Source organism: Crinia signifera, chromosome 6, assembly GCF_055691185.1.
Source record: "Crinia signifera chromosome 6, ASM5569118v1, whole genome shotgun sequence".
Lineage (NCBI taxonomy): Eukaryota > Metazoa > Chordata > Amphibia > Anura > Myobatrachidae > Crinia > Crinia signifera.
The window spans coordinates 60144949-60163759 of NC_139222.1; the positions used below are offsets into that span (position 1 = coordinate 60144949).

An 18811-nucleotide genomic window follows, 5' to 3' on the forward strand; every position below is an offset into this window, starting at 1 on the left:
ATTACCAACACATGATTTTTTTCAGTAAGCCAATACAGTTAGGAAACTTTTGTATTAGCTTACCTGGTGATAGAAGTAGAAGAGGGCAAAAAAATGCCTGTATCTCACCTACAGCCATACCACATTGGATAGTCCCAATCTCGTCTGATCTTGGAAGCTAAGCAGTGTTGGGCCTGGTTAGTACTTGGGTGGGAGACCACCTGGGAACACCAGGTGCTGTAGATTTTTTCACATTACTGGCAAATTGTTTTTATTCTCTAGCTATTTATATTGGAAACTTTTTCTTTTTATTGCCAGCACAGACATTTGGAAGAGGTCAAACAGACACACTAGCCATCACCTAAAGACTTACCACACTGTTTAGGCTCAATTCCAACTGCTTTTGGCAGCTAAACAGTGTTGAGCCTCTTTAGTAGTTTAATTTAAGACCCCCTGCTAATATCATGTCCTGTAGGTCTTTTTACATTACCAACACATGATTTTTTTCAGTAAGCCAATACAGTTAGGAAACTTTTGTATTAGCTTACCTGGTAATAGAAGTAGAAGAGGGCAAAAAAGTGCCTGTATCTCACCTACAGCCATACCACATTGGATAGGCCCAATCTCGTCTGATCTTGGATGTTAAGCAGTGTTGGGCCTGGTTAGTACTTGGGTGGGAGACCACCTGAGAACACCAGGTGCTGTAGGTTTTTTCACATTACTGGCAAATTGTTTTTATTCTCTAGCTATTTAAATTGGAAACTTTTTCTTTTTATTGCCAATACAGACATTTGGAAGAGGTCAAACAGACATAATAGCCATCACCTAAAGACTTACCACACTGTTTAGGCCCAATTCCAACTGCTTTTGGCAGCTAAACAGTGTTGAGCCTCTTTTGTAGTTTAATTTAAGACCCCCTGCTAATATCATGTCCTGTAGGTCTTTTTACATTACCAACACATGATTTTTTTCAGTAAGCCAATACAGTTAGGAAACTTTTTTATAAGCTTACCATTTGATAGAAGTAGAAGAGGGCAAAAAAGTGCCTGTATCTCACCTACAGCCATACCACATTGGATAGGCCCAATCTCGTCTGATCTTGGAAGCTAAGCAGTGTTGGGCCTAGTTAGTACTTGGGTGGGAGACCACATGGGAACACCAGGTGCTGTAGGTTTTTTCACATTACAGGCAAATTGTTTTTATTCTCTAGCTATTTAAATTGGAAACTTTTTCTTTTTATTGCCAGCACAGACATTTGGAAGAGGTCAAACAGACACAATAGCCATCACCTAAAGACTTACCACACTGTTTAGGCTCAATTCCAACTGCTTTTTTCAGCTAAACAGTGTTGAGCCTCTTTTGTAGTTTAATTTAAGACCCCCTGCTAATATCATGTCCTGTAGGTCTTTTTACATTACCAACACATGATTTTTTTCAGTAAGCCAATACAGTTAGGAAACTTTTGTATTAGTTTACCTGGTGATAGAAGTAGAAGAGGGCAAACAAGCGCTTTTAACTCACCTACAGCCATACCACATTGGATAGGCCTGAACTTGGAAGCTAAGCAGTGTTAGTCCTGGTTAGTACTTGGGTGGGAGACCACATGGGAACACCAGGTGCTGTAGGTTTTTTCACATTACTGGCAAATTGTTTTTATTCTCTAGCTATTTAAATTGGAAACTTTTTCTTTTTATTGCCAGTACAGACATTTGGAAGAGGTCAAACAGACACAATAGCCATCACCTAAAGACTTACCACACTGTTTAGGCCCAATTCCAACTGCTTTTGGCAGCTAAACAGTGTTGAGCCTCTTTAGTAGTTTAATTTAAGACCCCCTGCTAATATCATGTCCTGTAGGTCTTTTTACATTACAAACACATGATTTTTTTCAGTAAGCCAATACAGTTAGGAAACTTTTTTATTAGCTTACCTTGTGATAGAAGTAGAAGAGGGCAAAAAAGTGCCTGTATCTCACCTACAGCCATACCACATTGGATAGGCCCAATCTCGTCTGATCTTGGAAGCTAAGCAGTGTTGGGCCTGGTTAGTACTTGGGTGGGAGACCACATGGGAACACCAGGTGCTGTAGGTTTTTTCACATTACAGGCAAATTGTTTTTATTCTCTAGCTATTTAAATTGGAAACTTTTTCTTTTTATTGCCAGTACAGACATTTGGAAGAGGTCAAACAGACACAATAGCCATCACCTAAAGACTTACCACACTGTTTAGGCCCAATTCCAACTGCTTTTGGCAGCTAAACAGTGTTGAGCCTGTTTAGTAGTTTAATTTAAGACCCCCTGCTAATATCATGTCCTGTAGGTCTTTTTACATTACCAACACATGATTTTTTTTAAGTAAGCCAATACAGTTAGGAAACTTTTTTATTAGCTTACCTGGTGATAGAAGTAGAAGAGGGCAAAAAAGTGCCTGTATCTCACCTACAGCCATACCACATTGGATAGGCCCAATTTCTTCTGATCTTGGAAGCTAACCAGTGTTGGGCCTGGTTAGTACTTGGGTGGGAGACCACCTGGGAACACCAGGTGCTGTAGGTTTTTTCACATTACTGGCAAATTGTTTTTATTCTCTAGCTATTTAAATTGGAAACTTTTTCTTTTTATTGCCAGCACAGACATTTGGAAGAGGTCAAACAGACACAATAGCCATCACCTAAAGACTTACCACACTGTTTAGGCTCAATTCCAACTGCTTTTGGCAGCTAAACAGTGTTGAGCCTGTTTAGTAGTTTAATTTAAGACCCCCTGCTAATATCATGTCCTGTAGGTCTTTTTACATTACCAACACATGATTTTTTTTAAGTAAGCCAATACAGTTAGGAAACTTTTTTATTAGCTTACCTGGTGATAGAAGTAGAAGAGGGCAAAAAAGTGCCTGTATCTCACCTACAGCCATACCACATTGGATAGGCCCAATTTCTTCTGATCTTGGAAGCTAAGCAGTGTTGGGCCTGGTTAGTACTTGGGTGGGAGACCACCTGGGAACACCAGGTGCTGTAGGTTTTTTCACATTACTGGCAAATTGTTTTTATTCTCTAGCTATTTAAATTGGAAACTTTTTCTTTTTATTGCCAGCACAGACATTTGGAAGAGGTCAAACAGACACAATAGCCATCACCTAAAGACTTATTACACTGTTTAGGCTCAATTCCAACTGCTTTTGGCAGCTAAACATTGTTGAGCCTCTTTTGTAGTTTAATTTAAGACCCCCTGCTAATATCATGTCCTGTAGGTCTTTTTACATTACCAACACATGATTTTTTTCAGTAAGCCAATACAGTTAGGAAACTTTTGTATTAGCTTACCTGGTGATAGAAATAGAAGAGGGCAAAAAAGTGCTTTTAACTCACCTACAGCCATACCACATTGGATAGGCCCAATCTCGTGTGATCTTGGAAGCTAAGCAGTGTTGGGCCTGGTTAGTACTTGGGTGGGAGACCACATGGGAACACCAGGTGCTGTAGGTTTTTTCACATTACAGGCAAATTGTTTTTATTCTCTAGCTATTTATATTGGAAACTTTTTCTTTTTATTGCCAGCACAGACATTTGGAAGAGGTCAAACAGACACAATAGCCATCACCTATAGACTTACCACACTGTTTAGGCTCAATTCCAACTGCTTTTGGCAGCTAAACAGTGTTGAGCCTCTTTTGTAGTTTAATTTAAGACCCCCTGCTAATATCATGTCCTGTAGGTCTTTTTACATTACCAACACATGATTTTTTTCAGTAAGCCAATACAGTTAGGAAACTTTTGTATTAGCTTACCTGGTGATAGAAGTAGAAGAGGGCAAAAAAGTGGCTTTAACTCACCTACAGCCATACCACATTGGATAGGCCCAATCTCGTCTGATCTTGGAAGCTAAGCAGTGTTGGGCCTGGTTAGTACTTGAGTGGGAGACCACATGGGAACACCAGGTGCTGTAGGTTTTTTCACATTACTGGCAAATTGTTTTTATTCTCTAGCTATTTAAATAGGAAACTTTATCTTTTTATTGCCAGCACAGACATTTGGAAGAGGTCAAACAGACACAATAGCCATCACCTAAAGACATACCAAACTGTTTAGGCCCAATTCCAACTGCTTTTGGCAGCTAAACAGTATTGAGCCTCTTTAGTAGTTTAATTTAAGACCCCCTGCTAATATCATGTCCTGTAGGTCTTTTTACATTACCAACACATGATTTTTTTCAGTAAGCCAATACAGTTAGGAAACTTTTTTATTAGCTTACCTGGTGATAGAAGTAGAAGAGGGCAAAAAAGTGCATGTATCTCACCTACAGCCATACCACATTGGATAGGCCCAATCTCGTCTGATCTTGGAAGCTAAGCAGTGTTGGGCCTAGTTAGTACTTGGGTGGGAGTCCACATGTGAACACCAGGTGCTGTAGGTTTTTTCACATTACAGGCAAATTGTTTTTATTCTCTAGCTATTTAAATTGGAAACTTTTTCTTTTTATTGCCAGCACAGACATTTGGAAGAGGTCAAACAGACACAATAGCCATCACCTAAAGACTTACCACACTGTTTAGGCTCAATTCCAACTGCTTTTTGCAGCTAAACAGTGTTGAGCCTCTTTTGTAGTTTAATTTAAGACCCCCTGCTAATATCATGTCCTGTAGGTCTTTTTACATTACCAACACATGATTTTTTTCAGTAAGCCAATACAGTTAGGAAACTTTTGTATTAGCTTACCTGGTGATAGAAGTAGAAGAGGGCAAAAAAGTGCTTTTAACTCACCTACAGCCATACCACATTGGATAGGCCCAATCTCGTCTGATCTTGGAAGCTAAGCAGTGTTGGGCCTGGTTAGTACTTGGGTGGGAGACCACATGGGAACACCAGGTGCTGTAGGTTTTTTCACATTACTGGCAAATTGTTTTTATTCTCTAGCTATTTAAATTGGAAACTTTTTCTTTTTATTGCCAGTACAGACATTTGGAAGAGGTCAAACAGACACAATAGCCATCACCTAAAGACTTACCACACTGTTTAGGCCCAATTCCAACTGCTTTTGGCAGCTAAACAGTGTTGAGCCTCTTTAGTAGTTTAATTTAAGACCCCCTGCTAATATCATGTCCTGTAGGTCTTTTTACATTACCAACACATGATTTTTTTCAGTAAGCCAATACAGTTAGGAAACTTTTTTTTAGCTTACCTGGTGATAGAAGTAGAAGAGGGCAAAAAAGTGCCTGTATCTCACCCACAGCCATACCACATTGGATAGGCCCAATCTCGTCTGATCTTGGAAGCTAAGCAGTGTTGGGCCTGGTTAGTACTTGGGTGGGAGACCACATGGGAACACCAGGTGCTGTAGGTTTTTTCACATTACAGGCAAATTGTTTTTATTCTCTAGCTATTTAAATTGGAAACTTTTTCTTTTTATTGCCAGTACAGACATTTGGAAGAGGTCAAACAGACACAATAGCCATCACCTAAAGACTTACCACACTGTTTAGGCCCAATTCCAACTGCTTTTGGCAGCTAAACAGTGTTGATCCTCTTTAGTAGTTTAATTTAAGACCCCCTGCTAATATCATGTCCTGTAGGTCTTTTTACATTACCAACTCATGATTTTTTTCAGTAAGCCAATAAAGTTAGGAAACTTTTTTATTAGCTTACCTGGTGATAGAAGTAGAAGAGGGCAAAAAAGTGCCTTTGACTCACCTACAGCCATACCACATTGGATAGGCATAATCTCGTCTGATCTTGGAAGCTAAGCAGTGTTGGGCCTGGTTAGTACTTGGGTGGGAGACCACCTGGGTGCTGTATGTTTTTTCACATTACTGGCAAATTGTTTTTATTCTCTAGCTATTTAAATTGGAAACTTTTTCTTTTTATTGCCAGCACAGACATTTGGAAGAGGTCAAACAGACACAATAGCCATCACCTAAAGACTTACCACACTGTTTAGGCTCAATTCCAACTGCTTTTGGCAGCTAAACAGTGTTGAGCCTCTTTTTTAGTTTAATTTAAGACCCCCTGCTAATATCATGTCCTGTAGGTCTTTTTACATTACCAACACATGATTTTTTTCAGTAAGCCAATACAGTTAGGAAACTTTTGTATTAGCTTACCTGGTGATAGAAGTAGAAGAGGGCAAAAAAGTGCTTTTAACTCACCTACAGCCATACCACATTGGATAGGCCCAATCTCGTCTGATCTTGGAAGCTAAGCAGTGTTGGGCCTGGTTAGTACTTGGGTGGGAGACCACATGGGAACACCAGGTGCTGTAGGTTTTTTCACATTACTGGCAAATTGTTTTTATTCTCTAGCTATTTAAATTGGAAACTTTTTCTTTTTATTGCCAGTACAGACATTTGGAAGAGGTCAAACAGACACAATAGCCATCACCTAAAGACTTACCACACTGTTTAGGCCCAATTCCAACTGCTTTTGGCAGCTAAACAGTGTTGATCCTCTTTAGTAGTTTAATTTAAGACCCCCTGCTAATATCATGTCCTGTAGGTCTTTTTACATTACCAACTCATGATTTTTTTCAGTAAGCCAATAAAGTTAGGAAACTTTTTTATTAGCTTACCTGGTGATAGAAGTAGAAGAGGGCAAAAAAGTGCCTTTGACTCACCTACAGCCATACCACATTGGATAGGCATAATCTCGTCTGATCTTGGAAGCTAAGCAGTGTTGGGCCTGGTTAGTACTTGGGTGGGAGACCACCTGGGTGCTGTATGTTTTTTCACATTACTGGCAAATTGTTTTTATTCTCTAGCTATTTAAATTGGAAACTTTTTCTTTTTATTGCCAGCACAGACATTTGGAAGAGGTCAAACAGACACAATAGCCATCACCTAAAGACTTACCACACTGTTTAGGCTCAATTCCAACTGCTTTTGGCAGCTAAACAGTGTTGAGCCTCTTTTTTAGTTTAATTTAAGACCCCCTGCTAATATCATGTCCTGTAGGTCTTTTTACATTACCAACACATGATTTTTTTCAGTAAGCCAATACAGTTAGGAAACTTTTGTATTAGCTTACCTGGTGATAGAAGTAGAAGAGGGCAAAAAAGTGCTTTTAACTCACCTACAGCCATACCACATTGGATAGGCCCAATCTCGTCTGATCTTGGAAGCTAAGCAGTGTTGGGCCTGGTTAGTACTTGGGTGGGAGACCACATGGGAACACCAGGTGCTGTAGGTTTTTTCACATTACTGGCAAATTGTTTTTATTCTCTAGCTATTTAAATTGGAAACTTTTTCTTTTTATTGCCAGTACAGACATTTGGAAGAGGTCAAACAGACACAATAGCCATCACCTAAAGACTTACCACACTGTTTAGGCCCAATTCCAACTGCTTTTGGCAGCTAAACAGTGTTGAGCCTGTTTAGTAGTTTAATTTAAGACCCCCTGCTAATATCATGTCCTGTAGGTCTTTTTACATTACCAACACATGATTTTTTTTAAGTAAGCCAATACAGTTAGGAAACTTTTTTATTAGCTTACCTGGTGATAGAAGTAGAAGAGGGCAAAAAAGTGCCTGTATCTCACCTACAGCCATACCACGTTGGATAGGCCCAATCTCGTCTGATCTTGGAAGCTAAGCATTGTTGGGCCTGGTTAGTACTTGGGTGGGAGACCACCTGGGAACACCAGGTGATGTAGGTTTTTTCACATTACTGGCAAATTGTTTTTATTCTCTAGCTATTTAAATTGGAAACTTTTTCTTTTTATTGCCACCACAGACATTTGGAAGAGGTCAAACAGACACAATAGCCATCACCTAAAGACTTACCACACTGTTTAGGCTCAATTCCAACTGCTTTTGGCAGCTAAACAGTGTTGATCCTCTTTAGTAGTTTAATTTAAGACCCCCTGCTAATATCATGTCCTGTAGGTCTTTTTACATTACCAACACATGATTTTTTTCAGTAGGCCAATACAGTTAGGAAACTTTTTTATTAGCTTACCTGGTGATAGAAGTAGAAGAGGGCAAAAAAGTGCCTGTATCTCACCTACAGCCATACCACATTGGATAGGCCCAATCTCGTCTGTTCTTGGAAGCTAAGCAGTGTTGGGCCTGGTTAGTAATTGGGTGGGAGACCACATGGGAACACCAGGTGCTGTAGGTTTTTTCACATTACAGGCAAATTGTTTTTATTCTCTAGCTATTTATATTGGAAACTTTTTCTTTTTATTGCCAGCACAGACATTTGGAAGAGGTCAAACAGACACAATAGCCATCACCTAAAGACTTACCACACTGTTTAGGCTCAATTCCAACTGCTTTTGGCAGCTAAACAGTGTTGAGCCTCTTTTGTAGTTTAATTTAAGACCCCCTGCTAATATCATGTCCTGTAGGTCTTTTTACATTACCAACACATGATTTTTTTCAGTAAGCCAATACAGTTAGGAAACTTTTGTATTAGCTTACCTGGTGATAGAAGTAGAAGAGGGCAAAAAAGTGGCTTTAACTCACCTACAGCCATACCACATTGGATAGGCCCAATCTCGTCTGATCTTGGAAGCTAAGCAGTGTTGGGCCTGGTTAGTACTTGGGTGGGAGACCACATGGGAACACCAGGTGCTGTAGGTTTTTTCACATTACTGGCAAATTGTTTTTATTCTCTAGCTATTTAAATAGGAAACTTTTTCTTTTTATTGCCAGCACAGACATTTGGAAGAGGTCAAACAGACACAATAGCCATCACCTAAAGACTTACCACACTGTTTAGGCCCAATTCCAACTGCTTTTGGCAGCTAAACAGTGTTGAGCCTCTTTAGTAGTTTAATTTAAGACCCCCTGCTAATATCATGTCCTGTAGGTCTTTTTACATTACCAACACATGATTTTTTTCAGTAAGCCAATACAGTTAGGAAACTTTTGTATTAGCTTACCTGGTGATAGAAGTAGAAGAGGGCAAAAAAGTGCCTTTGACTCACCTACAGCCATACCACATTGGATAGGCCCAATCTCGTCTGATCTTGGAAGCTAAGCAGTGTTGGGCCTGGTTAGTACTTGGGTGGGAGACCACATGGGAACACCAGGTGCTGTAGGTTTTTTCACATTACTGGCAAATTGTTTTTATTCTCTAGCTATTTAAATAGGAAACTTTATCTTTTTATTGCCAGCACAGACATTTTGAAGAGGTCAAACAGACACAATAGCCATCACCTAAAGACTTACCACACTGTTTAGGCCCAATTCCAACTGCTTTTGGCAGCTAAACAGTGTTGAGCCTGTTTAGTAGTTTAATTTAAGACCCCCTGCTAATATCATGTCCTGTAGGTCTTTTTACATTACAAACACATGATTTTTTTTAAGTAAGCCAATACAGTTAGGAAACTTTTTTATTAGCTTACCTGGTGATAGAAGTAGAAGAGGGCAAAAAAGTGCCTGTATCTCACCTACAGCCATACCACCTACAGCCATACCACATTGGATAGGCCCAATCTCGTCTGATCTTGGAAGCTAAGCAGTGTTGGGCCTGGTTAGTACTTGGGTGGGAGACCACCTGGGAACACCAGGTGCTGTAGGTTTTTTCACATTACTGGCAAATTGTTTTTATTCTCTAGCTATTTAAATTGGAAACTTTTTCTTTTTATTGCCAGCACAGACATTTGGAAGAGGTCAAACAGACACAATAGCCATCACCTAAAGACTTATTACACTGTTTAGGCTCAATTCCAACTGCTTTTGGCAGCTAAACATTGTTGAGCCTCTTTTGTAGTTTAATTTAAGACCCCCTGCTAATATCATGTCCTGTAGGTCTTTTTACATTACCAACACATGATTTTTTTCAGTAAGCCAATACAGTTAGGAAACTTTTGTATTAGCTTACCTGGTGATAGAAATAGAAGAGGGCAAAAAAGTGCTTTTAACTCACCTACAGCCATACCACATTGGATAGGCCCAATCTCGTGTGATCTTGGAAGCTAAGCAGTGTTGGGCCTGGTTAGTACTTGGGTGGGAGACCACATGGGAACACCAGGTGCTGTAGGTTTTTTCACATTACAGGCAAATTGTTTTTATTCTCTAGCTATTTATATTGGAAACTTTTTCTTTTTATTGCCAGCACAGACATTTGGAAGAGGTCAAACAGACACAATAGCCATCACCTATAGACTTACCACACTGTTTAGGCTCAATTCCAACTGCTTTTGGCAGCTAAACAGTGTTGAGCCTCTTTTGTAGTTTAATTTAAGACCCCCTGCTAATATCATGTCCTGTAGGTCTTTTTACATTACCAACACATGATTTTTTTCAGTAAGCCAATACAGTTAGGAAACTTTTGTATTAGCTTACCTGGTGATAGAAGTAGAAGAGGGCAAAAAAGTGGCTTTAACTCACCTACAGCCATACCACATTGGATAGGCCCAATCTCGTCTGATCTTGGAAGCTAAGCAGTGTTGGGCCTGGTTAGTACTTGAGTGGGAGACCACATGGGAACACCAGGTGCTGTAGGTTTTTTCACATTACTGGCAAATTGTTTTTATTCTCTAGCTATTTAAATAGGAAACTTTATCTTTTTATTGCCAGCACAGACATTTGGAAGAGGTCAAACAGACACAATAGCCATCACCTAAAGACATACCAAACTGTTTAGGCCCAATTCCAACTGCTTTTGGCAGCTAAACAGTATTGAGCCTCTTTAGTAGTTTAATTTAAGACCCCCTGCTAATATCATGTCCTGTAGGTCTTTTTACATTACCAACACATGATTTTTTTCAGTAAGCCAATACAGTTAGGAAACTTTTTTATTAGCTTACCTGGTGATAGAAGTAGAAGAGGGCAAAAAAGTGCATGTATCTCACCTACAGCCATACCACATTGGATAGGCCCAATCTCGTCTGATCTTGGAAGCTAAGCAGTGTTGGGCCTAGTTAGTACTTGGGTGGGAGTCCACATGTGAACACCAGGTGCTGTAGGTTTTTTCACATTACAGGCAAATTGTTTTTATTCTCTAGCTATTTAAATTGGAAACTTTTTCTTTTTATTGCCAGCACAGACATTTGGAAGAGGTCAAACAGACACAATAGCCATCACCTAAAGACTTACCACACTGTTTAGGCTCAATTCCAACTGCTTTTTGCAGCTAAACAGTGTTGAGCCTCTTTTGTAGTTTAATTTAAGACCCCCTGCTAATATCATGTCCTGTAGGTCTTTTTACATTACCAACACATGATTTTTTTCAGTAAGCCAATACAGTTAGGAAACTTTTGTATTAGCTTACCTGGTGATAGAAGTAGAAGAGGGCAAAAAAGTGCTTTTAACTCACCTACAGCCATACCACATTGGATAGGCCCAATCTCGTCTGATCTTGGAAGCTAAGCAGTGTTGGGCCTGGTTAGTACTTGGGTGGGAGACCACATGGGAACACCAGGTGCTGTAGGTTTTTTCACATTACTGGCAAATTGTTTTTATTCTCTAGCTATTTAAATTGGAAACTTTTTCTTTTTATTGCCAGTACAGACATTTGGAAGAGGTCAAACAGACACAATAGCCATCACCTAAAGACTTACCACACTGTTTAGGCCCAATTCCAACTGCTTTTGGCAGCTAAACAGTGTTGAGCCTCTTTAGTAGTTTAATTTAAGACCCCCTGCTAATATCATGTCCTGTAGGTCTTTTTACATTACCAACACATGATTTTTTTCAGTAAGCCAATACAGTTAGGAAACTTTTTTTTAGCTTACCTGGTGATAGAAGTAGAAGAGGGCAAAAAAGTGCCTGTATCTCACCCACAGCCATACCACATTGGATAGGCCCAATCTCGTCTGATCTTGGAAGCTAAGCAGTGTTGGGCCTGGTTAGTACTTGGGTGGGAGACCACATGGGAACACCAGGTGCTGTAGGTTTTTTCACATTACAGGCAAATTGTTTTTATTCTCTAGCTATTTAAATTGGAAACTTTTTCTTTTTATTGCCAGTACAGACATTTGGAAGAGGTCAAACAGACACAATAGCCATCACCTAAAGACTTACCACACTGTTTAGGCCCAATTCCAACTGCTTTTGGCAGCTAAACAGTGTTGAGCCTGTTTAGTAGTTTAATTTAAGACCCCCTGCTAATATCATGTCCTGTAGGTCTTTTTACATTACCAACACATGATTTTTTTTAAGTAAGCCAATACAGTTAGGAAACTTTTTTATTAGCTTACCTGGTGATAGAAGTAGAAGAGGGCAAAAAAGTGCCAGTATCTCACCTACAACCATACCACATTGGATAGGCCCAATCTCGTCTGATCTTGGAAGCTAAGCAGTGTTGGGCCTGGTTAGTACTTGGGTGGGAGACCACCTGGGAACACCAGGTGCTGAAGGTTTTTTCACATTACTGGCAAATTGTTTTTATTCTCTAGCTATTTAAATTGGAAACTTTTTCTTTTTATTGCCAGCACAGACATTTGGAAGAGGTCAAACAGACACAATAGCCATCACCTAAAGACTTACCACACTGTTTAGGCTCAATTCCAACTGCTTTTGGCAGCTAAACAGTGTTGAGCCTCTTTTGTAGTTTAATTTAAGACCCCCTGCTAATATCATGTCCTGTAGGTCTTTTTACATTACCAACACATGATTTTTTTCAGTAAGCCAATACAGTTAGGAAACTTTTGTATTAGCTTACCTGGTGATAGAAGTAGAAGAGGGCAAAAAAGTGCTTTTAACTCACCTACAGCCATACCACATTGGATAGGCCCAATCTCGTCTGATCTTGGAAGCTAAGCAGTGTTGGGCCTGGTTAGTACTTGGGTGGGAGACCACATGGGAACACCAGGTGCTGTAGGTTTTTTCACATTACTGGCAAATTGTTTTTATTCTCTAGCTATTTAAATTGGAAACTTTTTCTTTTTATTGCCAGTACAGACATTTGGAAGAGGTCAAACAGACACAATAGCCATCACCTAAAGACTTACCACACTGTTTAGGCCCAATTCCAACTGCTTTTGGCAGCTAAACAGTGTTGATCCTCTTTAGTAGTTTAATTTAAGACCCCCTGCTAATATCATGTCCTGTAGGTCTTTTTACATTACCAACTCATGATTTTTTTCAGTAAGCCAATAAAGTTAGGAAACTTTTTTATTAGCTTACCTGGTGATAGAAGTAGAAGAGGGCAAAAAAGTGCCTTTGACTCACCTACAGCCATACCACATTGGATAGGCATAATCTCGTCTGATCTTGGAAGCTAAGCAGTGTTGGGCCTGGTTAGTACTTGGGTGGGAGACCACCTGGGTGCTGTATGTTTTTTCACATTACTGGCAAATTGTTTTTATTCTCTAGCTATTTAAATTGGAAACTTTTTCTTTTTATTGCCAGCACAGACATTTGGAAGAGGTCAAACAGACACAATAGCCATCACCTAAAGACTTACCACACTGTTTAGGCTCAATTCCAACTGCTTTTGGCAGCTAAACAGTGTTGAGCCTCTTTTTTAGTTTAATTTAAGACCCCCTGCTAATATCATGTCCTGTAGGTCTTTTTACATTACCAACACATGATTTTTTTCAGTAAGCCAATACAGTTAGGAAACTTTTGTATTAGCTTACCTGGTGATAGAAGTAGAAGAGGGCAAAAAAGTGCTTTTAACTCACCTACAGCCATACCACATTGGATAGGCCCAATCTCGTCTGATCTTGGAAGCTAAGCAGTGTTGGGCCTGGTTAGTACTTGGGTGGGAGACCACATGGGAACACCAGGTGCTGTAGGTTTTTTCACATTACTGGCAAATTGTTTTTATTCTCTAGCTATTTAAATTGGAAACTTTTTCTTTTTATTGCCAGTACAGACATTTGGAAGAGGTCAAACAGACACAATAGCCATCACCTAAAGACTTACCACACTGTTTAGGCCCAATTCCAACTGCTTTTGGCAGCTAAACAGTGTTGATCCTCTTTAGTAGTTTAATTTAAGACCCCCTGCTAATATCATGTCCTGTAGGTCTTTTTACATTACCAACTCATGATTTTTTTCAGTAAGCCAATAAAGTTAGGAAACTTTTTTATTAGCTTACCTGGTGATAGAAGTAGAAGAGGGCAAAAAAGTGCCTTTGACTCACCTACAGCCATACCACATTGGATAGGCATAATCTCGTCTGATCTTGGAAGCTAAGCAGTGTTGGGCCTGGTTAGTACTTGGGTGGGAGACCACCTGGGTGCTGTATGTTTTTTCACATTACTGGCAAATTGTTTTTATTCTCTAGCTATTTAAATTGGAAACTTTTTCTTTTTATTGCCAGCACAGACATTTGGAAGAGGTCAAACAGACACAATAGCCATCACCTAAAGACTTACCACACTGTTTAGGCTCAATTCCAACTGCTTTTGGCAGCTAAACAGTGTTGAGCCTCTTTTTTAGTTTAATTTAAGACCCCCTGCTAATATCATGTCCTGTAGGTCTTTTTACATTACCAACACATGATTTTTTTCAGTAAGCCAATACAGTTAGGAAACTTTTGTATTAGCTTACCTGGTGATAGAAGTAGAAGAGGGCAAAAAAGTGCTTTTAACTCACCTACAGCCATACCACATTGGATAGGCCCAATCTCGTCTGATCTTGGAAGCTAAGCAGTGTTGGGCCTGGTTAGTACTTGGGTGGGAGACCACATGGGAACACCAGGTGCTGTAGGTTTTTTCACATTACTGGCAAATTGTTTTTATTCTCTAGCTATTTAAATTGGAAACTTTTTCTTTTTATTGCCAGTACAGACATTTGGAAGAGGTCAAACAGACACAATAGCCATCACCTAAAGACTTACCACACTGTTTAGGCCCAATTCCAACTGCTTTTGGCAGCTAAACAGTGTTGAGCCTGTTTAGTAGTTTAATTTAAGACCCCCTGCTAATATCATGTCCTGTAGGTCTTTTTACATTACCAACACATGATTTTTTTTAAGTAAGCCAATACAGTTAGGAAACTTTTTTATTAGCTTACCTGGTGATAGAAGTAGAAGAGGGCAAAAAAGTGCCTGTATCTCACCTACAGCCATACCACGTTGGATAGGCCCAATCTCGTCTGATCTTGGAAGCTAAGCATTGTTGGGCCTGGTTAGTACTTGGGTGGGAGACCACCTGGGAACACCAGGTGATGTAGGTTTTTTCACATTACTGGCAAATTGTTTTTATTCTCTAGCTATTTAAATTGGAAACTTTTTCTTTTTATTGCCACCACAGACATTTGGAAGAGGTCAAACAGACACAATAGCCATCACCTAAAGACTTACCACACTGTTTAGGCTCAATTCCAACTGCTTTTGGCAGCTAAACAGTGTTGATCCTCTTTAGTAGTTTAATTTAAGACCCCCTGCTAATATCATGTCCTGTAGGTCTTTTTACATTACCAACACATGATTTTTTTCAGTAGGCCAATACAGTTAGGAAACTTTTTTATTAGCTTACCTGGTGATAGAAGTAGAAGAGGGCAAAAAAGTGCCTGTATCTCACCTACAGCCATACCACATTGGATAGGCCCAATCTCGTCTGTTCTTGGAAGCTAAGCAGTGTTGGGCCTGGTTAGTAATTGGGTGGGAGACCACATGGGAACACCAGGTGCTGTAGGTTTTTTCACATTACAGGCAAATTGTTTTTATTCTCTAGCTATTTATATTGGAAACTTTTTCTTTTTATTGCCAGCACAGACATTTGGAAGAGGTCAAACAGACACAATAGCCATCACCTAAAGACTTACCACACTGTTTAGGCTCAATTCCAACTGCTTTTGGCAGCTAAACAGTGTTGAGCCTCTTTTGTAGTTTAATTTAAGACCCCCTGCTAATATCATGTCCTGTAGGTCTTTTTACATTACCAACACATGATTTTTTTCAGTAAGCCAATACAGTTAGGAAACTTTTGTATTAGCTTACCTGGTGATAGAAGTAGAAGAGGGCAAAAAAGTGGCTTTAACTCACCTACAGCCATACCACATTGGATAGGCCCAATCTCGTCTGATCTTGGAAGCTAAGCAGTGTTGGGCCTGGTTAGTACTTGGGTGGGAGACCACATGGGAACACCAGGTGCTGTAGGTTTTTTCACATTACTGGCAAATTGTTTTTATTCTCTAGCTATTTAAATAGGAAACTTTTTCTTTTTATTGCCAGCACAGACATTTGGAAGAGGTCAAACAGACACAATAGCCATCACCTAAAGACTTACCACACTGTTTAGGCCCAATTCCAACTGCTTTTGGCAGCTAAACAGTGTTGAGCCTCTTTAGTAGTTTAATTTAAGACCCCCTGCTAATATCATGTCCTGTAGGTCTTTTTACATTACCAACACATGATTTTTTTCAGTAAGCCAATACAGTTAGGAAACTTTTGTATTAGCTTACCTGGTGATAGAAGTAGAAGAGGGCAAAAAAGTGCCTTTGACTCACCTACAGCCATACCACATTGGATAGGCCCAATCTCGTCTGATCTTGGAAGCTAAGCAGTGTTGGGCCTGGTTAGTACTTGGGTGGGAGACCACATGGGAACACCAGGTGCTGTAGGTTTTTTCACATTACTGGCAAATTGTTTTTATTCTCTAGCTATTTAAATAGGAAACTTTATCTTTTTATTGCCAGCACAGACATTTTGAAGAGGTCAAACAGACACAATAGCCATCACCTAAAGACTTACCACACTGTTTAGGCCCAATTCCAACTGCTTTTGGCAGCTAAACAGTGTTGAGCCTGTTTAGTAGTTTAATTTAAGACCCCCTGCTAATATCATGTCCTGTAGGTCTTTTTACATTACAAACACATGATTTTTTTTAAGTAAGCCAATACAGTTAGGAAACTTTTTTATTAGCTTACCTGGTGATAGAAGTAGAAGAGGGCAAAAAAGTGCCTGTATCTCACCTACAGCCATACCACCTACAGCCATACCACATTGGATAGGCCCAATCTCGTCTGATCTTGGAAGCTAAGCAGTGTTGGGCCTGGTTAGTACTTGGGTGGGAGACCACCTGGGAACACCAGGTGCTGTAGGTTTTTTCACATTACTGGCAAATTGTTTTTATTCTCTAGCTATTTAAATTGGAAACTTTTTCTTTTTATTGCCAGCACAGACATTTGGAAGAGGTCAAACAGACACAATAGCCATCACCTAAAGACTTACCACACTGTTTAGGCTCAATTCCAACTGCTTTTGGCAGCTAAACAGTGTTGAGCCTCTTTTTTAGTTTAATTTAAGACCCCCTGCTAATATCATGTCCTGTAGGTCTTTTTACATTACCAACACATGATTTTTTTCAGTAAGCCAATACAGTTAGGAAACTTTTGTATTAGCTTACCTGGTGATAGAAGTAGAAGAGGGCAAAAAAGTGCTTTTAACTCACCTACAGCCATACCACATTGGATAGGCCCAATCTCGTCTGATCTTGGAAGCTAAGCAGTGTTGGGCCTGGTTAGTACTTGGGTGGGAGACCACATGGGAACACCAGGTGCTGTAGGTTTTTTCACATTACTGGCAAATTGTTTTTATTCTCTAGCTATTTAAATTGGAAACTTTTTCTTTTTATTGCCAGTACAGACATTTGGAAGAGGTCAAACAGACACAATAGCCATCACCTAAAGACTTACCACACTGTTTAGGCCCAATTCCAACTGCTTTTGGCAGCTAAACAGTGTTGAGCCTGTTTAGTAGTTTAATTTAAGACCCCCTGCTAATATCATGTCCTGTAGGTCTTTTTACATTACCAACACATGATTTTTTTTAAGTAAGCCAATACAGTTAGGAAACTTTTTTATTAGCTTACCTGGTGATAGAAGTAGAAGAGGGCAAAAAAGTGCCTGTATCTCACCTACAGCCATACCACGTTGGATAGGCCCAATCTCGTCTGATCTTGGAAGCTAAGCATTGTTGGGCCTGGTTAGTACTTGGGTGGGAGACCACCTGGGAACACCAGGTGATGTAGGTTTTTTCACATTACTGGCAAATTGTTTTTATTCTCTAGCTATTTAAATTGGAAACTTTTTCTTTTTATTGCCACCACAGACATTTGGAAGAGGTCAAACAGACACAATAGCCATCACCTAAAGACTTACCACACTGTTTAGGCTCAATTCCAACTGCTTTTGGCAGCTAAACAGTGTTGATCCTCTTTAGTAGTTTAATTTAAGACCCCCTGCTAATATCATGTCCTGTAGGTCTTTTTACATTACCAACACATGATTTTTTTCAGTAGGCCAATACAGTTAGGAAACTTTTTTATTAGCTTACCTGGTGATAGAAGTAGAAGAGGGCAAAAAAGTGCCTGTATCTCACCTACAGCCATACCACATTGGATAGGCCCAATCTCGTCTGTTCTTGGAAGCTAAGCAGTGTTGGGCCTGGTTAGTAATTGGGTGGGAGACCACATGGGAACACCAGGTGCTGTAGGTTTTTTCACATTACAGGCAAATTGTTTTTATTCTCTAGCTATTTATATTGGAAACTTTTTCTTTTTATTGCCAGCACAGACATTTGGAAGAGGTCAAACAGACACAATAGCCATCACCTAAAGACTTACCACACTGTTTAGGCTCAATTCCAACTGCTTTTGGCAGCTAAACAGTGTTGAGCCTCTTTTGTAGTTTAATTTAAGACCCCCTGCTAATATCATGTCCTGTAGGTCTTTTTACATTACCAACACATGATTTTTTTCAGTAAGCCAATACAGTTAGGAAACTTTTGTATTAGCTTACCTGGTGATAGAAGTAGAAGAGGGCAAAAAAGTGGCTTTAACTCACCTACAGCCATACCACATTGGATAGGCCCAATCTCGTCTGATCTTGGAAGCTAAGCAGTGTTGGGCCTGGTTAGTACTTGGGTGGGAGACCACATGGGAACACCAGGTGCTGTAGGTTTTTTCACATTACTGGCAAATTGTTTTTATTCTCTAG

The 18811-nt window shown here is 39.7% G+C and overlaps 31 non-coding genes and 6 pseudogenes across 31 annotated transcripts; all 37 read left to right on the forward strand.

The window, feature by feature from the left end:
• Positions 1-106: 106 nt before the first annotated feature.
• On the forward strand, positions 107-225 carry LOC146014970 (5S ribosomal RNA). Its single transcript, XR_014447908.1, has one exon. It is a non-coding gene; the product is annotated as a 5S ribosomal RNA (ribosomal RNA).
• A 345-nt stretch (positions 226-570) lies between these two features.
• On the forward strand, positions 571-689 carry LOC146014691 (5S ribosomal RNA). Its single transcript, XR_014447637.1, has one exon. It is a non-coding gene; the product is annotated as a 5S ribosomal RNA (ribosomal RNA).
• Positions 690-1034: 345 nt separating this feature from the next.
• Positions 1035-1153, forward strand: LOC146015839 (5S ribosomal RNA). The gene has a single exon (XR_014448748.1). It is a non-coding gene; the product is annotated as a 5S ribosomal RNA (ribosomal RNA).
• Positions 1154-1498: 345 nt separating this feature from the next.
• LOC146011689 (5S ribosomal RNA) lies at positions 1499-1607 on the forward strand (annotated as a pseudogene).
• Positions 1608-1952: 345 nt separating this feature from the next.
• Positions 1953-2071, forward strand: LOC146013395 (5S ribosomal RNA). The gene has a single exon (XR_014446371.1). It is a non-coding gene; the product is annotated as a 5S ribosomal RNA (ribosomal RNA).
• Positions 2072-2417: 346 nt separating this feature from the next.
• Positions 2418-2536, forward strand: LOC146017356 (5S ribosomal RNA). Its single transcript, XR_014450231.1, has one exon. It is a non-coding gene; the product is annotated as a 5S ribosomal RNA (ribosomal RNA).
• Positions 2537-2882: 346 nt separating this feature from the next.
• On the forward strand, positions 2883-3001 carry LOC146015773 (5S ribosomal RNA). Its single transcript, XR_014448683.1, has one exon. It is a non-coding gene; the product is annotated as a 5S ribosomal RNA (ribosomal RNA).
• Positions 3002-3346: 345 nt separating this feature from the next.
• On the forward strand, positions 3347-3465 carry LOC146015059 (5S ribosomal RNA). The gene has a single exon (XR_014447992.1). It is a non-coding gene; the product is annotated as a 5S ribosomal RNA (ribosomal RNA).
• A 345-nt stretch (positions 3466-3810) lies between these two features.
• LOC146014387 (5S ribosomal RNA) lies at positions 3811-3929 on the forward strand. The gene has a single exon (XR_014447342.1). It is a non-coding gene; the product is annotated as a 5S ribosomal RNA (ribosomal RNA).
• A 345-nt stretch (positions 3930-4274) lies between these two features.
• Positions 4275-4393, forward strand: LOC146010384 (5S ribosomal RNA; annotated as a pseudogene).
• Positions 4394-4738: 345 nt separating this feature from the next.
• Positions 4739-4857, forward strand: LOC146013397 (5S ribosomal RNA). The gene has a single exon (XR_014446373.1). It is a non-coding gene; the product is annotated as a 5S ribosomal RNA (ribosomal RNA).
• Positions 4858-5201: 344 nt separating this feature from the next.
• LOC146015596 (5S ribosomal RNA) lies at positions 5202-5320 on the forward strand. The gene has a single exon (XR_014448513.1). It is a non-coding gene; the product is annotated as a 5S ribosomal RNA (ribosomal RNA).
• Positions 5321-6120: 800 nt separating this feature from the next.
• LOC146013398 (5S ribosomal RNA) lies at positions 6121-6239 on the forward strand. The gene has a single exon (XR_014446374.1). It is a non-coding gene; the product is annotated as a 5S ribosomal RNA (ribosomal RNA).
• Positions 6240-7039: 800 nt separating this feature from the next.
• LOC146013399 (5S ribosomal RNA) lies at positions 7040-7158 on the forward strand. Its single transcript, XR_014446375.1, has one exon. It is a non-coding gene; the product is annotated as a 5S ribosomal RNA (ribosomal RNA).
• Positions 7159-7504: 346 nt separating this feature from the next.
• Positions 7505-7623, forward strand: LOC146017009 (5S ribosomal RNA). Its single transcript, XR_014449885.1, has one exon. It is a non-coding gene; the product is annotated as a 5S ribosomal RNA (ribosomal RNA).
• Positions 7624-7968: 345 nt separating this feature from the next.
• On the forward strand, positions 7969-8087 carry LOC146010434 (5S ribosomal RNA; annotated as a pseudogene).
• Positions 8088-8432: 345 nt separating this feature from the next.
• On the forward strand, positions 8433-8551 carry LOC146013400 (5S ribosomal RNA). Its single transcript, XR_014446376.1, has one exon. It is a non-coding gene; the product is annotated as a 5S ribosomal RNA (ribosomal RNA).
• Positions 8552-8896: 345 nt separating this feature from the next.
• Positions 8897-9015, forward strand: LOC146013401 (5S ribosomal RNA). Its single transcript, XR_014446377.1, has one exon. It is a non-coding gene; the product is annotated as a 5S ribosomal RNA (ribosomal RNA).
• A 361-nt stretch (positions 9016-9376) lies between these two features.
• LOC146015681 (5S ribosomal RNA) lies at positions 9377-9495 on the forward strand. The gene has a single exon (XR_014448595.1). It is a non-coding gene; the product is annotated as a 5S ribosomal RNA (ribosomal RNA).
• A 345-nt stretch (positions 9496-9840) lies between these two features.
• Positions 9841-9959, forward strand: LOC146015060 (5S ribosomal RNA). The gene has a single exon (XR_014447993.1). It is a non-coding gene; the product is annotated as a 5S ribosomal RNA (ribosomal RNA).
• Positions 9960-10304: 345 nt separating this feature from the next.
• On the forward strand, positions 10305-10423 carry LOC146014388 (5S ribosomal RNA). Its single transcript, XR_014447343.1, has one exon. It is a non-coding gene; the product is annotated as a 5S ribosomal RNA (ribosomal RNA).
• A 345-nt stretch (positions 10424-10768) lies between these two features.
• LOC146010385 (5S ribosomal RNA) lies at positions 10769-10887 on the forward strand (annotated as a pseudogene).
• Positions 10888-11232: 345 nt separating this feature from the next.
• Positions 11233-11351, forward strand: LOC146013402 (5S ribosomal RNA). Its single transcript, XR_014446378.1, has one exon. It is a non-coding gene; the product is annotated as a 5S ribosomal RNA (ribosomal RNA).
• A 344-nt stretch (positions 11352-11695) lies between these two features.
• LOC146015597 (5S ribosomal RNA) lies at positions 11696-11814 on the forward strand. The gene has a single exon (XR_014448514.1). It is a non-coding gene; the product is annotated as a 5S ribosomal RNA (ribosomal RNA).
• Positions 11815-12160: 346 nt separating this feature from the next.
• On the forward strand, positions 12161-12279 carry LOC146017398 (5S ribosomal RNA). Its single transcript, XR_014450272.1, has one exon. It is a non-coding gene; the product is annotated as a 5S ribosomal RNA (ribosomal RNA).
• A 345-nt stretch (positions 12280-12624) lies between these two features.
• On the forward strand, positions 12625-12743 carry LOC146013403 (5S ribosomal RNA). The gene has a single exon (XR_014446379.1). It is a non-coding gene; the product is annotated as a 5S ribosomal RNA (ribosomal RNA).
• Positions 12744-13543: 800 nt separating this feature from the next.
• LOC146013404 (5S ribosomal RNA) lies at positions 13544-13662 on the forward strand. The gene has a single exon (XR_014446380.1). It is a non-coding gene; the product is annotated as a 5S ribosomal RNA (ribosomal RNA).
• Positions 13663-14462: 800 nt separating this feature from the next.
• Positions 14463-14581, forward strand: LOC146013405 (5S ribosomal RNA). The gene has a single exon (XR_014446381.1). It is a non-coding gene; the product is annotated as a 5S ribosomal RNA (ribosomal RNA).
• A 346-nt stretch (positions 14582-14927) lies between these two features.
• On the forward strand, positions 14928-15046 carry LOC146017011 (5S ribosomal RNA). Its single transcript, XR_014449887.1, has one exon. It is a non-coding gene; the product is annotated as a 5S ribosomal RNA (ribosomal RNA).
• Positions 15047-15391: 345 nt separating this feature from the next.
• On the forward strand, positions 15392-15510 carry LOC146010435 (5S ribosomal RNA; annotated as a pseudogene).
• A 345-nt stretch (positions 15511-15855) lies between these two features.
• On the forward strand, positions 15856-15974 carry LOC146013406 (5S ribosomal RNA). Its single transcript, XR_014446382.1, has one exon. It is a non-coding gene; the product is annotated as a 5S ribosomal RNA (ribosomal RNA).
• A 345-nt stretch (positions 15975-16319) lies between these two features.
• On the forward strand, positions 16320-16438 carry LOC146013408 (5S ribosomal RNA). Its single transcript, XR_014446384.1, has one exon. It is a non-coding gene; the product is annotated as a 5S ribosomal RNA (ribosomal RNA).
• A 361-nt stretch (positions 16439-16799) lies between these two features.
• LOC146015692 (5S ribosomal RNA) lies at positions 16800-16918 on the forward strand. Its single transcript, XR_014448606.1, has one exon. It is a non-coding gene; the product is annotated as a 5S ribosomal RNA (ribosomal RNA).
• A 345-nt stretch (positions 16919-17263) lies between these two features.
• LOC146013409 (5S ribosomal RNA) lies at positions 17264-17382 on the forward strand. Its single transcript, XR_014446385.1, has one exon. It is a non-coding gene; the product is annotated as a 5S ribosomal RNA (ribosomal RNA).
• A 346-nt stretch (positions 17383-17728) lies between these two features.
• Positions 17729-17847, forward strand: LOC146017012 (5S ribosomal RNA). Its single transcript, XR_014449888.1, has one exon. It is a non-coding gene; the product is annotated as a 5S ribosomal RNA (ribosomal RNA).
• A 345-nt stretch (positions 17848-18192) lies between these two features.
• Positions 18193-18311, forward strand: LOC146010436 (5S ribosomal RNA; annotated as a pseudogene).
• Positions 18312-18656: 345 nt separating this feature from the next.
• Positions 18657-18775, forward strand: LOC146013410 (5S ribosomal RNA). The gene has a single exon (XR_014446386.1). It is a non-coding gene; the product is annotated as a 5S ribosomal RNA (ribosomal RNA).
• The last annotated feature ends 36 nt before the right edge of the window (positions 18776-18811 follow it).